At 35.8% G+C, this 17,213-nt stretch overlaps 1 protein-coding gene across 3 annotated transcripts in view; it reads right to left on the bottom strand.

Moving 5' to 3' along the window:
• Positions 1-16,569, bottom strand: part of FucTA (glycoprotein 3-alpha-L-fucosyltransferase A) — a 301,606-nt gene extending 285,037 nt beyond the window's left edge. For all 3 annotated transcript variants that reach the window (XM_090414646.1, XM_090414642.1, XM_090414644.1), the window contains exon 1: positions 16,358-16,569. The gene's annotated coding sequence lies outside the window, so the exon portion shown is untranslated. The remainder of the gene's footprint in view (positions 1-16,357) is intronic.
• Positions 16,570-17,213: the final 644 nt, after the last annotated feature.

Consider the following 17,213-nt stretch of genomic DNA (forward strand, 5'->3'; position numbering starts at 1 on the left):
TTCAAATATTGAAGGCAATTCACTCTCAGAAGAACCAAGCAGTTTTAGACAAAAACCACATATAGATATTTGGTCTTAAATTACTGGAAAAAAATTGGAAACGCATTAAGCTTTTATATATTATGAGAAAGCTCTTGATAAGATACAACATTATGGAGTGTGATGGGAAAAAATATCTAGCTCATTAGTACAAGACATATGGTTTATATAAAACATAAAAATAAAATTACGATTAAGTAATAAATTAACAAAGGTGATGGTAATGAATGTGTAAGAGAGGGATGCAGTTGTCTTTAACGATTAATATTATATTGACCAAATTACAAAAACAACAAAGTAAGGATTCCGCTTAACAAGAATCTACAACACTAATATAATTTGATTATCTACGTACAAAATAATGAAGATGACCTTCAAAAATCAGATTATGAATTAAGTAAGCGAACAAGATTATTTAAAGACTTTACGAAACAAAACAAAGTATGGCATTAGAAGGTCATCCATCTTCCCTTTCGTGTTAGGCTCAATGACCTGTCACAGCCAAGTAATTTGGATTCTTACTAACCTGGTAGCTGATTATGATAGCAGACAACGCAGAAGGGAATAACCGCCCAAGTCTGCAAACGGAGTCTGTTCTTCTGGCCGGTTTTTCTGTTTAGGAAGATGAAGAAATCAAATTTGAGGGAAGAAAAACCCTTTAACTCTGTATGAGACCGACTAATCTTCAACTGAAAAGCCTGGTCAAGTGCTTTCCAACTTCGTATCCAAGACAGGATTCGAACCTTGGTCTTTTCAACCGCAAGGCATCGCCGACTGAGCCAAAGAGGAGAATCATACCAGATCAAATATATATATATATATATATATATATATATATATATATATATATATATATAATTATTAAGAGACCTCCAGGGAGTCAGACTTGGTGGCCTTCATTCTCAGCTTCCAAGGATGCCCTCTCGTTCTTTCCTCACCTTCCATAAATTGAAATCTTGTACGATCCTTTCAGAAGTTTGTAAGTCTCAATCATATCATACCCTCTTTCTTCTGTTTGATAGTGTCTGCAGTCTACAAATTCTCAATCTGTCTTCATAATCAGTATTCCACAATCCTGATATCATTTTTAACACTCTCCTTTGCACTCTCTGCAATATATCAGAATCACAACGGAAACCAGGAAACCAATAGTCCAAGTGAGGCCTTATCAAGGCCTTGTAAAGAGGAAAAATAACATCCTTATCTTTACATGTGAACGTTTCAGCATTGCAATTATATTTCGAGTTGTATTGGCAATCTTTGCCACATGGCCCCTAAACTTCAACTTCCTATCTATTAACAATCCAAGATCCCTAGCCTCAGTTTCTTCTAGCCTAATCCCACCAATAATGCGACATTGGATATCTAATCATGCCGAAGTGAATGGCTTTACATTTACTGACATTGAACTGACATCCATTTTCCCATGCCCACAATTCCAGCCTATTCAAATCACTCTGCAAAGACTGCATATCAGCAACATTCCTGATTACCCTACCTATCTTTGCATCATCGGCAAATAGGCTGTATGTCGCTTTTCAAATCCTTCCCAATATCATTAATGTACAGATTGAGTAATAGACAAGTGATATAATTTAATCCAGTACATAGGAATGGGAAGAGAAAAATATCGACTACCAAAAGAAATGAATCAATATAGAACGAGATGTATGTGTGTGTGTGGTGGGAGGAGTCAAATGCAAGATGAAAAGGATGAAAGACCAAAGAAACTGTTTATAATAAAGATTAAATTTACATTCAAACGTGTAACTTTGACCCACTGATTTATTTTTAATCAAAAATACAATACTCGATCATATAAATGTTTGATATTCTCGAAAACAATTCTGGACAATATCAAAATTGTGTTATAAGAAACAATTCATTAGGTTGCCAGTGCTAGATGTCAATTAAACTGAATGCTGCACATAGTGATATGCTGTAGTGAAGTAAATCGCATTTTTGAATCAGGACGACTTGAATTTTTTTTTTTCTTGCATTAAGCGAGGGAAGAATTATTCCTTTCTGGCTTAGTGAAATTTAATGATATGCAGAATATTTAGGAACAGTATTAGATTTTGGCGTTTCATTTGGAACGTTTCAAATGGTCCAAAACAAAATCACGCTAGGTTCGACTGTTGTAATACTCTTAATGTAATCAACATACAAATGATATTGAGAAACGATGCTTTTCACGAGCGGCTGAACTCACTCTCGTACTCTGAATACCGTTTGCGTAACCTACTGATTACTTCATACTCCAGAGTAACTTCGAATATTGTGGAAAAAACATCTACTCCTCATAGTTTGTGTAGGACGAAATCTCAGTTGTTTTCAAAACATTTGATTTCTTACTAATATCGCTTGTTATAGGGGTGCATAAGTCGACCTCTGCTTTGAAATCAAGTAACGGCAGGGGAATGCAATACGTATAACTAGACTTGTCTTAGCACGGCATGTAAAACAATATCTGAAGCAAGGTTATATGATTTAATGAACTGTTCGCTAAAGGGACGGGGGGCAACATACCTCTCCTTTCTGAGGTCAAGGGCAACAGTACGTAGAGTTGTGTCTATCATGGCTGAAAAACGAAACAGCAATTAAGCTGAACACTAAAATAAAGGAATTATTGACAAGTACTGGCATAAATTATTGCACAACACTGTTAGAGATAAACGGCAAAAGTTGACATCATCATCATCAAGGACACACAGCATGTGTGCTATAAACTCGTGGTTACAATACTAAGTTCATATTATCGTTACTGTTTGAATCAAGCGAAACCAGAATGCATTTCGTGATACAACTTTTATTTATCTACTCTATAATATAAAATAAGCCTTTTTTCGTAACGTTTTTGTGTCACATTTTTTGTCAAAGTTATTTGAAACTCAGGGGGCTACCCTGAGTGTCGAGTCTTCAAGCCGGTTCTCCTTGAATTCTGTTGAATTCAGGGAGAACCGGGCTACCAGTATATTATAAAATCAGCCCCGCTCAATTAGAGATCCAAGACCTATGACACGGCAGTTCCGTGTGTGGGTAAATTCCAAGTGCATAAGTTCAGGGATAATGCTAGGTTTTTTGACGAAAGAACATTACTTGAATGTAGATTTTTCATTAAAAGAAATTGACTGTTCGAAAAGCTATCTGCCCATTCGCATGTTCAATGAATGATACTTACTGTCTTCTATAGACTCCATTGAAGTCTTTTTCAAGAACGAGAAATAAAATGAGCAGCTATCTTGATAACTAACTTGATTTTAAAAGTTAGGCTACCAAGGCAGCCATGTGAGAGATCGCAATGCTAATAATAACTCTGCTGTTTCCTGCGTTATTTCGCGTGGATACTGTGAAGTACTGACCGTAGCAAACTAGACAGTAGAAAAAAAAAAGTACAGGGACAGTTCGAAATTTCAAATATATCTAAACTATACACTTCAACAACATTTAGCAGAAAATGTTATACTTCTGCTAAATGTAGGAGAATAACAGAAGTGATACATATCAGTCAGTATTCATTATTTGGCACTGCACTACACTACAACCGAATGTTCAAGTTCGTCAGGAGAGGCTGATCCAAACCATAGCACCTCCGCTACCGAAGTTCACAATTATTAGGATGCACTTTAGCATAAGGACTTGATATGACGCCCCCTTTCAGCAGTATAGTCTGCCCTGTTCATTGTCATAACTGATGTCTGGAGCATATGTAATTGCCCTTTCGTCGAAACAGGTACCGGACAGATCTTTACGTAGTGTCCTACCACTACTAATGTCGGACTGTCAAGATTTCCATACAATCCTTCGGTGTTAGTATCTTGACTGGGGTGGCATCCTGCCTCCACATACAGCACGTATCTGTCATAGGTACTGAAATCTCTCGTGTATAGGGCATTCTATCAGCCGAGTTAATGTGGCGTACAGCTGACTTGAGTGATGCAGCTCTTCATCAAAATGGTTAAGGCCACTGTGATGGCATCCTATGGTAGAAGTCGCACTTAGCCACGCGCCATTGTCGTTATAATGTCTAGTTGATTAGAAGGAGTATATTTGTTTGACTTGCAGTGCTATAAAGGCTATGTGTAACGACAGTATACATCTTTCATTGTAAAAAAAAAAAAAAAAAAAAAAAACTGCATACTTCTTTCACTATAAATGCATTGCTGTAAATCCAATGCATGACATTTTTGCTATTATGCTTAATTTTTTCCTTCTGTTTTTTTTTCTGAATATACCTTCTCAGCTGCTAACTGTATATCGTACAATTGAGGATACAAGAAGTCGACTTCGCAAAGTTTATGGATGTACCGACAGAATGTCGGAAAGGGTCAAACCCACCGAGATTTACAACAGAATGATCGCGATGAAAAATCCAATTAAGGTGCATGAATGAGTAGAAAGGTCCAAAGGAGAAAAATGAAGTTGGCTTTTCTTGACTTTTCTAGATTTAATTAGGAAAAAAAATCTCAATTTTACTTTGATTTATCCTTGTATGTTAGAAGTGGAGTTGATTTAAGTTCACGTGCTGTGATAACGGATGTTGTCCTCATGCAAGAATCTTATTGTGAAACATTAATGATCTCCTCGTAATTTCGATGCCTGTTTATTTACTTTCAGTACGACTGGGGGGGGGTGTCCCTACTGCAACGAATGTAACAGCAGCTGTGAATATAAATGATTACATTTATCTGCAAGCCTACTGCAAAGTATGGATTTAAATAGTTTTTTTCTTTTATCTAGCAAGCGTGCAGTAGTCTCATGCACGTATATTGAAAAACGCAGGACGTTTTAGCGAATAAAAACAACTTCCCTTCTATTTGAAGACAAACTCGGCTAATAAGTCGAGTGTTTAAGCCCCGTTGGGAATCATCTTTTGACAGCAACTACTTTCAATGCAATATTCGTCGGTTTCCAATACCTGTTTTCTTTTTTTAATTAGCATTAGCCAGAGATGTTTTGCAACTTTCGCAGACTAACTGGTCTTTCAAGTTTGTTTTATGCAAAGAAAATACTTCATTTAAAAAAATAAAGAAACCTACAAGTCAGCAGACGGTTTCAAACCTCATTGTCAAAAGCGCAGAGACTAGTTCTGGGAACTAACCACTCGCTAGCCAGTTATTTCAAAATCACTGGCGATACCTTTATGGAATTTCCCCGTTTCTCTGTGCTATTTCTTGGTACTTGCCGTTGTGCCCTGAAGGGTTAAGGAACTCGTTTCAAAGACTAGTATATGCTTAACCCAAAATACAGTGTACAATAGTGGTAACAGAAACCTATATAAATGCCAAGATGAAACTTGGATGGGAAAAGTAATCTATAGAGGGGAAGAAAAATTAATGATGGATTTCCAATAGAAGAACACACAGAACTCCGCGCTTAACAACGGAACTTCCGTTGTAAGAATAAATGCAAGACTACAAATGTGCTTTAGCTCAGAATATTCAATATACACCAACAAAAAATTGCTGATAATTCTTGCAATTTCTTCTTGGAAACGATTCGATAAAAGAACCGTCAAAGCCGTATTTGCATGTAGTTTGTAACTAACCAACACCGGTTTTCGACACTCAGGAGAAAAACTGAAATATTCTTTTATTTCTCAGCACTGCCTCTCCCACTGAAGAAATAAGCACATGGCTTTTGTGAAACTGTCCTCAATCTTAAATGCAAGCAATTTCCCAAAAAACTTTCATGGAATTCCAATGTCCCACATTCCACAACTCGGTTGGTGGCAAAGTCATTCAGATGAAACTTTGAATAAACCAAGGTTATTCAAAATACGTTAGTCATTTATAAACGAAACTCCTCAGTCAGCAGTAGTGATCGAACCACTTGAATTCGCCGTCGAGCGAGTTTTTGCACAACTTAAATTCGATATGGAAGAAACCTGCTTTTTGCCGAGTTGTGCTCCTGAACAAGTTGCACAGCTGGAATCAGATTTTAAGTTTTCCGTGTAAAGCAGGGCACTTTATTGCAAACACGTATGATTATTCTTCGGATATCATTTAAACTACTATTACAGATGTTCGATAAATTTTATAAAAATATACACGAATAACGTTTCAAAATAAATGTCTGCAACAGCCCATGGTTATAAATGAAAGTACTGCGTTGTGTAGAAATGTCAATGGCCAACAGCTTGTGGTATAATTACATCCGAAAGCCAGATGTGATCTGGTAAGATAAATAGATCGTCCTGTATTTTGAACCACTCCGGTAATTAGGTGGGCTGTGAATCACATATAAATCAACTTGGATTTTCAGATTACTCGTAATGTAAGATTAAAAACATTAAAATTCATGCTGCGTGTACATTAAAAACTTTCGATTTTATCATTTATAATGAATGAAAATACTATTTAAGTAATTCCGTAAGTGATTAACGAGTCTTTTATGTCAGAAATACCATTCGTTTTACTCGTCTTTATCACAGAATATTTTTTCTTTCCCCCTTTCAAACAATAACAAATTCCCCTCCCTCTGGCATTTCACTTGTTTATTTTTCCGGATTCAATTTTATTAGCTCTGCCGAGAGAAGGGGGGGGGGGGGCAAAAGGAAGTGTGCACGTCTTTAAGAAAGTATACAAGGGGAATGAACCAGAATAAGGTAATGAGTTTTTAAGAACCACACCCAAGATATCGAACGATAGCTCGATATACTTGGCTAAAATTTAATTTTTCTTTCTTTTTTTCTGAGGTTGTATACTCGTAGTATGAACAGTTGCTTTACACCTTGAGGATTAAATCACTGGTTTACCATTTGCAGTATCACATTAGTGTAGCAAGCATTTAATATTAAATTAGCCTGAAGACAATGCTCGCTTTCCATCAATATCAGCAAGTGTCCTATTACTCGCTTTAGTAGTTTCTTATTGCTATAATCATAACGTGTTAAGAAAAACGAGAAAGGCTTCGATTAAAAATCAGCCCCGCATCACATTATGACTACCACTGAAGATAAGTGCATCTCATTGCATTAAAATAATTACTCTGTCTGCATAAAATAAGTGCGTCCACCATCTTGATAAGAATTGAAAAAATAAAAAAATTAAAAGCGAATGTTAGAAAGGACAAACCGGAATTTTTTTTTTTTTTTTTTTTTTTTTTTTTTACAAAAGTAAACTTAAGCTTCGCATTCCGCTCAGTGGTAGTGATCATTACTCGATTCATAACTTAACATCATTCTAATTTCGCATAATGAATGAACCTTGAGAGTAAGTCGAAGTGCGAGTTGCTATGACAACGGGCTTTCTTCGTTCTCAGCTGCTTTCCTACAAGGCATGTCCAAATCGAAACGCCGAGCTACATATCAATGGCACTGCAGATCGAAAACTCCCTTCGTGTCGACTACACAATATGCTATAGAGGAATCAAAGCAGCAGCATTCTCCTTATTGGATTTATGAGCGATAAAGTGAGTGTGTGCCATTTACTTAACCCTTGATATATTCTAACTAAAGTGAACAGACTCCTCGAGGCACTCGAAATGCTGCCTTAATAAACAGCAAATAATTGCTCATCTCCATGACGCATTTGTGTGGAGAATCTCATCTGAGGAAGTGGTCTTCAGTGCTAAGTTCTCTAATCAGATACGTTTGCTCCAACTCACCCATTGGATTTGATACGGATTTTTTTCCCAATTAACTGATAATTTAAAATGCAAATAATCAGTTGCATATTTCTTAACAATGAATGTTGTTCAGAAATTGGTGCGTTCTTAACAGGTAAACTATTTAAAGAGATCCCTCAGTTACAAATTATTTTGTTATGTAGTTTCAGTTTAAAAGAAGATTTCTTCTTCTAAAACGTTTCAGTTTAGAAGATTATTTTTGAAAATATCTCGTCGATCTCTGAGAAGTCAAAATTTTTCAGAAATGATTGCTTACTGTTCTGTGCAGTATTAAAAGCGTAGAAAGCCAGAGGGAAGGAATACCTGAAATTATTTTTAATCTAAAATCATAATGTTGAGAATCCTTGGTCATAAATAATGGAGCTATTCATTAATCTGGGATTCAATAGTGGGGAGGTTACCAATTTTTCGGTGTTTTGGTTTCATTATCTGATGCAGGAAATAGTTAAAAAAAAAAAAAAAAAAAAAAAAAAAAAAAAAAAAAAGATGGATACTGTTCGTGTTTTCTTTTCCTATTCTTCACATTATAGAAAACTAAGTGGTTTATTTCAATAACAGAGGCGAAAAAAAATGTAGCAGACTTCTGGAAACTCTAATTTCAATTAGTAAAGGAAAAAAATAAATGTTTAGCTAACTTATGGGTTGTGGTAAGCATCGCTTGATTTCTTTTTCATGGGAAGAAATATTTATAAGAACTGGATTCAGTAATTGTAATCACATAAATGCAATAAATAAACTAGTTATTTGAGATTAATAAACTTCTAATGATGAGTAATTGTCTTACTTCAGAACTGAAGGAAGAACTTCAAAGTAAGGCTGGTTATTATTCATCAGTCATTCTTGGAAATGAGTTCGATCCAGTACAGACAGAATTATAAAAAAAAAAAGGTACAGATAAATCCGCAATACTAAAAATATGAAATGTTGCGGATAGTAGGGAAAATTCACTGCCAACTCATAAAATTTCATTCGTACCAACAAAGGTTGCATCCACCACATTTGGTTCAACTCTAAAATGTTTACTTGTTTAGTTATTAACAACACCGTTGTTCAAGATGCTTATCACCATAATGCATACAGACAGTTTAAACAATATTCGAAATTCGCGTCCGAAGATTAATAATTCATGCCGCACAGCTTATGTAAAGTAAGACTTTGCATTTAAAAGGACAGCCTTAATTCGCTACATAGCAATTCTACTTACGTTTACTATAATTACTTCCATTACAGCGTGCGTAATTCTACGAAGAAAAATAATTAGCCCAGAGATTTAACTCGTTACTGGTAGTTATACAATTCTTTAAGAAGTATTTATTTCAATTGACTATTAAAAGGGTGCTGCATTTTTAGTCAGAATAATAATAAAAAAAAAATCTCCAACTAAAGGCAGTTCGGTTTAAAATTTTTTTCGGGCTACATACCAGTCACATATGAACAGCCATTTCATCTTCACAAAAACTCCAAATATAAAACTTAATCACTTCCTTGGTTTCCTCCATAGTAAGTTTTATAAGCATAGGATATATAAATCGACTGTCATTCCACTCATTTCAGGTTAAATGCAAGTTTCGTCAAATTTGGAGTGGAAAAAAAAATAAGACCCTGGCGTTGTTTGGGTGAAAAAAACCCTGCAGTCTGCATACGAGAACGGCTCACTCACTTCCACTGAGAAGTTCCATAGAACTAAGCGACGAAATTCGAATTCAGGTCTTTCCAACCGAAAGGGAAATGTCGCGACATAGTCGCGACTGCGCTACAGAGATGCTCAACGCATGATCCCTTTAAATGACACTTGAAGGAACGGCGAATGTGTCGAGCATAACAGTGAAAGCAACTTCAACATTCTCTGCGCACAATTATGACAATTATAAAAGCAAGTGGTGCGCCAACTTCGTTCCATCCTGTGTTCCCCAGAGGTAGTTAAACTTTTAACGAAGCGACGTGCGCATTTATTAATACACGAGCTACGATTAAAATATTCAGACGTACGATTTGGAACCTGGCACTTTTGCGATTTGGGTTAACATCTAATGAAAATCGCACGGGGAAAACGCTCATGAAAATAACAGAGTAAAAGATATTACGAAATAAAAATAAAATTCCCCACGTTCATATCATTCGATTTCGAATTTTTTTTTTTTTTTTTTTTTTTTTTTTTTTTTTTTTTTTTTTATGTGCTTGTTTTGAAGTAGCCTCTACCACTGAAAGGAGGAGGAGCAGCAGAACGATGATGCGACCAGTTTTAAATACACGTGATGTTTACAGCAGATTGATAGCTATTAACGTGTCTCTGGATTATGGAAATACTTCCCCCCCCCCCGTCTGGTTCCTTTTCTTGCGTGCATAAATTAACGCGGACTATTTCTTATATAGCAATATTGTTTAATATTAATTCCTCGCACGAAGAGTTGTAAATCTTACAAGATATAGTTATGGTCTTGAAGTTAGAAAACTGGTAACTGTTCTAAAGGCTAAATAATGGAACTCTTCAAGTCACTTCGGGTCTCAAGTAAAGCAGAGTGGTAGTCTCACAACCGGTTAATGAATGTAGCTACACTTAATACTATTCGAAACCTTTCATGACCACTGTGGTATTTGAACATATGGGTTGAAGAGAGGAAACTATCACTCGATACAGCAATTAACAAAACTGAAACATTGCTTTAAATTGAGATTTCTGTGGTGTGAAATATCTAACGTTCAACCGGCACAAAATCACTTATATGAAGGGGGGAACTAATTGTTAATGAAACTACTTTTTTCTTTTAAACGATAAACAATACTTGTTCTATTAGCATATTTTAACAATTTCAGAATTTTAGTAGTGAATCAGCTGTTCATTTTATCAAAATAAAATGAAGATGTTTTGTTCAGCTGTTCATTCCTTGAATAGCTGAATAAAAAGAAAATTCTAAAAGGATTTTGTAAATAGGATCCACACGGTTGGATTCCATATGTTTTCAGCACGGACCTTAAAAAAAGCGAACTCCCCTCACGTGAACACGTCAGCTTATTATAAGCATGAAGTTATTCAATGCTATACCTGAATATTTTACTTACGTTCACAATAATAAAAAAAAAAAAATTAAAAAGAACACATTTGGCAATGTTTAAAAACACTTCATTTACTTTCACGTATTTCATTGAAGAAACCAAGTCTTAGCACTGCATTTCCCTGTGTATCAATTGTTACATTATATCAAGGTGGAACATAAGGGACCTGCCTAACACTTACTGCACCACCTTGGTTTTCATTAAGAAGTCCGAGTAAGAGTTGAGTTATTTTTGAAGTGTGACTAAAGCAACTAAGGCTATGAGGCCAAAATCCAAGTGATTATGCAGGAGGTGATTATTTCAAGACTTCCTGGACCCCAGTGAGTCGTTCTAACCAAGTGAGACTTTCGAATTCCATATTTTAATACTTCCTTAATTTGATGTTTAACAACCTTAAGTGTGAACATATCAGAATCTTGAAGTAGGTAACGAAATGCAGCTTATTAGTGTATAATGTTTTAAAGTAATTTTTCATTCAACTTTTGATATGCGAGGCGGGGGTGGGGACTCAACGGAAGAAATTTCATGGTTTCGCTTCCTCCTAAGGACAGAAATTTGTTCCAGTAACTTAATTGGAAACGTAACTAGTTCAGATTTTTGTTTTGATAAATTAAAAATTATGGAGATCGTTTAATTACTTCTCTTTAATCGGTTATCGGGTGAGGTTTGTTGATAGTTTAATAAATGGCCGATGACGTTCACTTCCTATCCAAACAGGAAACTGCGTGGACAGTAACTGCAGCATTGTGGTGATGCGAGTGCAGATGCTGGAAGATTAAAGAGGGAAGTACTAGTCATATAGCAGATGTTTAGAAAAATAAAATCCGATACATTAGTATAAAGAAGTATTTATCTATTGCATGATCTCTTGGTTCTCTCAATAATCATTAGCAACTCAAAAGCCAGAGACACCGGCCTTTTACCTTAATCCAGTTCAGACAAATTAACTTTACAAGCCGTGCAGCCATTGTTAATTAGACGTTTTTTTTTTCTTAAATCTTTTGTCTCTTATTTCACACTCAGAGTAATAAAAGTACGTAGTCATTACCGCACGAGAGGTGTCTTGCTGCTTAACACTTGTAAATTAACCAGGCACATAAAAGCAATCGGCGTTTGATTTACAGTCGTCAATTTCTAAATCTGACAATAATAAAGAAACGGGAAGCTCAGAAGCGTCTGAGCACAAGTTGCTTGATGTTGAAGGTTTCGATATCTTCAAACCATGCTTCTATTTACATATAAACTAATCTTTACTTTTCTTTTTATCCTACTACTCGCGAAAGTTGAACCTATAGTAAGTTAGTTAATACTGATACCATGGACGAGCTGAATCGTTAAATAATCCAGTTTTTCTACTCTAGAAACTAAATACGAAATTTAAGTCTTATATCTCCAATAAGAGCAGGGTGGTGGTATCGCACTGGGTGATGAAATTCATCTCTCACCCTCCTCCCTTAAAATCGTAATTGTGGCCACAATTACAATAGATTCCAAAAAAAAAATTAGGATTATTATTGACCGATTCATAACAAAATATAACTCAAATTCAGTTACAAAGAAAAACTTTAATCTGATATTTAAAAAACCTATTACAGTATCTGTTATCTTTGGCAAATAATGACACCTGCAGAGTACTGCAGTCAGTGAGTAGGTAAGAACATTTTCACCTGGGACAAAGTACAGCTTGAATAACTTAATGTACTTAAGTTATTATTAACATTAAGTAAGCAATATACTTAATATTAAAAACTATAACATTACCGTATCATGAGACTAAGCATCGGAGTGGGGGGGGGGATTCTTAAATGTGTATAGAATGAATTAATGGTCCTGAACTTGAAAATTTGTCACTATGAGAAACACAACTTACCTTAATTTACAATTAGATATGAATTTTAACAGTTTCAGTAATGCAGGTAAGGATGAAGACAGTGCAAAAATTTAGGACTGTAAACAAATGCAAGTTTGTCACTTAAAAGTTCTAAAATGTACTTTAAGGAAAAGAATTTTTATTCTATATATATTGAAATTTGATTTAAGACGATGTTCTTCGGACGCACAGATCACGAAAAAGTATGTTGTGTATATCTTCAAAAATGTTACAAAATGGGCAGTATTTGAGTACACTATGCGCGTCGAAAGCTAGTTTCATGCATCATTATCTGCAGCCGAAGTCGTCATCTCTCCTCCGAACGAAAACGTGGGAGGATCTCGTCAACATTCAACAACTCCACTATTATGCTCTCACATGATATTTTAACCATTAAAAAGCTAACGAACAATATTTTTCTAGAACGTTATGTACAATTTCTAATAGCAGTTATTTCTTCATTTTTATGGAGAGCGGGTGAAGAAACCTATTAAAATAAAGGAAAAAACAACAACTTTGGACTTATGATTCAACATTAAGAAAAGATGATATGTTGTTACGTGTGGAACTATTGTTGTTTGTTCCTTCTTTCAAAATCGTGCAGAACTAGCAAATACAGCTTTATTCCTGTAATTCATCTCATGCAAAAGCAGTGCGTGAAATCCCTATAGTTACTGAGGCAACTTCTTTCATATTTGTGAAATATTATCTAACCTGTTCGTAATGATGGATTTTGTCCCTAACTGCTAAAGATCACTAGCCTCGTTTAACTTTTTTTTTCTGGGAGGGGGGAGGTATTAAATGTAAAGATATATCTTTAATCTCTAAATCCTAAAACTCAAATATTAAGATCTTATAAGTCAATTAACTGCTCCAAAGTGGCTGATTTTCTCTCTTTGTTTCTGGAGAAGTAAAAGCGTGTATATAAAACAAAGTTGTCTGTCCCCAGTCTTTTATACAGAACTGCGAGGTCAAGAAATTAGAAAAATATATAATTTACTGATTAAATCTGCATGTGGATTATCGTACATCCTAAATAAAATGCAAGCAACATGTTGAACTACTTAAATTCGTGAACATGCTGCTAAAGCTGCTGATAAATTGGATGACTTCTGTTAAATATGGCCAACAGAAGTCAGTCCTTGACCAACTAGTCACTTCTACTGCAGAAATTTAGCGTATAGAATATTAACACACAATCCGAATCGAGGACCAGATCCTTCATATTACGAACATTAGTTACAGAAAACGCAACTGCCAACCAACGATTGTTCCATCATGTTTAAGTTTATAGAGTCAGGTTTGTCGTGAATATCTGAGCAGTGTTTGAGTATTTTTTTTTTTTTTTGCTTGTCAACAGATTCATATCAAAAGTTTGATTGCGGGAAGTTTTTAATTCGAACTCTCAGACTCGAGACGTAACCTATTAAACTTGTTTACGCCATGAGAGTTAATCACCTACATTGCCATGTGCAAAGGAAGTTCCTCTTTCTTTCAAAAAGGAATCCGTTTCTGATGTAACCTTGCCAAGGTTACGCGGAAATGTGCAATAATCAAGAAAGGTTATGAATGTATAAATTAGTAGGCACTTGAATGCATTCAGTTACTCGAATTATAACACCTCGGGGGAGCAACTTTTATCACGAAGTCCTCACTTGTCTTACCCACGAAAAGAGGAATAAAAATAAAATTTGAAATATGAGAACACTTAAGTCAGTCTTTATAAAGAGTTAATAAATGAAAATCATTGGAAAAAGTAGCAAAAGAAGGTGGGAAAATCAATTTCTTCAGAGTCAGTAGTATTGTACTTATTGGATAAAGTTAACATCCATATCCCCGATGATTTTTGGCCACGAATGACCACAACTGCATTCGGTCAAAACAGAGAACTTAAAGTTCCCTATTTAGAAAGAAAATTCTCCTTCCATTAGAAACTCGAAAATATATCTAGAATGACAAATCAAAATCCAAATATTGATTCGTCGTACAGATTTTAAAATACACCGTGAATACGTATTCAATGTTATTATTAAGCCTACAGAAACATAAACATCAGCCTGTAAGTTTTCAGTTTTTGAAATGGGACAGTTTGTAGACGTAATAACATTGTGATAGGGATTCCAAAAGTCTGAAAACACGATTAAGGAGATGACATATTAAAATACATTCATTTTTTCAACTGCTTTAGATCATGTTAAATATACGAGAAGGGGGGGGGGGGACTGAAAGTTCTGATAAACACCTAGAACAAAAATGATATTAAAGCAACCGATAAAAAGCAAGAAAGAACATAGTAGTAGTAGCAGAGTTATGAAGATAACTTATGTTCTTATATCCTCGTAAGTTCTTTCTTGTGGTTATATCAGTTGCTTTTATATAATTTTTGTTCTATGTGTTTATCAGAATTTTTCAACCCCCCCCCCTCCTCGTATATTAAACAAATAGGGGTTGAAAGTCAACGTTACTTTTTTGTAGTGATTGCAAAAATTGCCAAGAACATTTTTTTTCCTGAATTCGAAATATAAAATTTAAAATTCTGTTAGTAACATCCCACTGTTAGTAAACAGGAATAATACGATGGTTTCCCAACATACAAAGACAAAACGTATTTAAACACTCGTTCAAATTTTTTTCTGCAAGATAAAATTAAAACCAAAAGGAATTAACAAAAAATCCCAAGAAAAGAAACTTGTCGGTCGATTTGTGAAAAAGTCATGACCCAACGATAGCATCCACTGTAGTTATACAAACTCTTAACTTGTGGTGACCCGCAGCGACATGTTTGGTTGACCTTTTAGGTTTAACCGAATGCAGCTGACACACCCATCTGGGATACTGGAAAGTTGCATAATGTCTCGGCTGCAAGGTGACATCAGCGGGAGGGATGGAGGGGAAGAAAGCACGAGTGTTGAAATGGTAAAGCAAATTATGAATAATGGCATTCTGAAATACAAACTGAAGTAAAAAGCTGCAAAGATGCTACAAACGGAAATATAGTTTGTAGCATGTAACATCTTACCAGTTCTCACTTTCCCTTAACCAGTTATGATTTCATCTTCCGTTCTCAGATTACTTGAGATGTGTATAATAAAAAATTAAATTCTAAAAAATTGTCATTTCTAGATAGAAAATTACATCAATAACGTAATTACACGGATCAGATGTACTTAGTTCAATTCGATTTCTCTTGCTGATTTCAAACAACAACAACAAGCTTGTATTTACTTGTCTTTTCAATGAATGCTACGGTGGTGTAGTCACTTGTAGAATATTGGGTAAGCTGATTAAGCAATGATAACGCGAATGAACAACCACGTCTGTAATTAAGCCTAATGAAGTCATAAAATGCCAACGTGTATTCACTAAAAACTAATCGTTATCATAATGCTGATTATATATATATACACACACACACATATATATGATCACAGAACACTTCAAACTGAAGGGGTGGAGAAGTAAAAAGAGCCTAAGTGAAAGGCGACAAAAACATAGCAGCATGAGTCACTGGTAGGCCTAACAAGTTCCCCCCCCCCCCTCCTCATAACTCGGAATAATCAACACCCAGAGAAACATTAATAAAAAAAGGTCTTATCTTTTGAGTTTTGATCGGCACTCCTTACATACTATCCCTGTTTTATCTTTTTTAGTATGAAGGACTTTTCATCAGTGGGACGGACCAACAACGTCCGCGATCCACGCCTTCTGAACTCGGCAGATAACAGGTATTTAGTTGTCTAAGAGAAGGAGAGAGCACAATCTTACCTTGATTCCGACGCTGTCTGCGTGCTCGCTCCAGTCAGGCAGGTTGTTGTCACTGTCAGCACACACCGTGGATTGCTAGTAGGCCCACCATAAGTGTGGGATGATGTGCTGCACGATAGCACCGCAGTCTTTTCTTCGTTTGCTCGAAATCACACCTACACAAACTGTAGGAATAAGAAAATGAAGAGTGAACCTTATACTCCCAACCTCACCTGAACACTAACGCTACGGTAGGCAACCCTCACGAACATAAAACACCTCTTTCTCAGCAGTCAAAACTGGCCGCTAGCTGGCGTTTGCTGCATCCATTGTTCCGGTTTGGTGACGTCATCTTTAGCCAGGTTCATTCTGCCTGAGCTAGGGAGGTGTGATGGACCAATCAATAACAAAGCGTGCCTCCCGTCTGCGGCGTTGTTCTGTTAGGCGAAACCACTCGTGCTACTGCGACAGCTAAACGGAGATACGGCTCCGTTATCTGAAAGTGCGAGCCGTTAATATATAGGTCGTCATATTTTAAAGTAAGAGTGTGATACGAAAAAGGTAGAAAATAAGCATATTAAAAAGGTGGGTGTTTTTAAGATATGAAGTACTGTTGAGGGATATGTTCCGGTCAACATCAATCTCGTTTGAATGCTTTCAGAGAGATGGCTCATGTGCAGATACAAAACATAGGTTCAACGTAGTATTTACTACTAATCTTATGGGAAACATGCTCCAACTCCTGAAGACAATGGAGGGCTAAACTGTAGGATACATTGTCTACTTCTTCATGCAAACATCCGAATTTGCTTCTAAAGTTTTGTCATCCAGAACAGCCTGATTCAGAGACAGAGAGAAATCCAGGTCACAAAAAGGT

Source organism: Typopeltis vanoorti, chromosome 25 (assembly GCF_054136105.1).
Source record: "Typopeltis vanoorti isolate ZY-2024b chromosome 25, IOZ_Tvanoo_1.0, whole genome shotgun sequence".
NCBI classification, from domain to species: domain Eukaryota; kingdom Metazoa; phylum Arthropoda; class Arachnida; order Uropygi; family Thelyphonidae; genus Typopeltis; species Typopeltis vanoorti.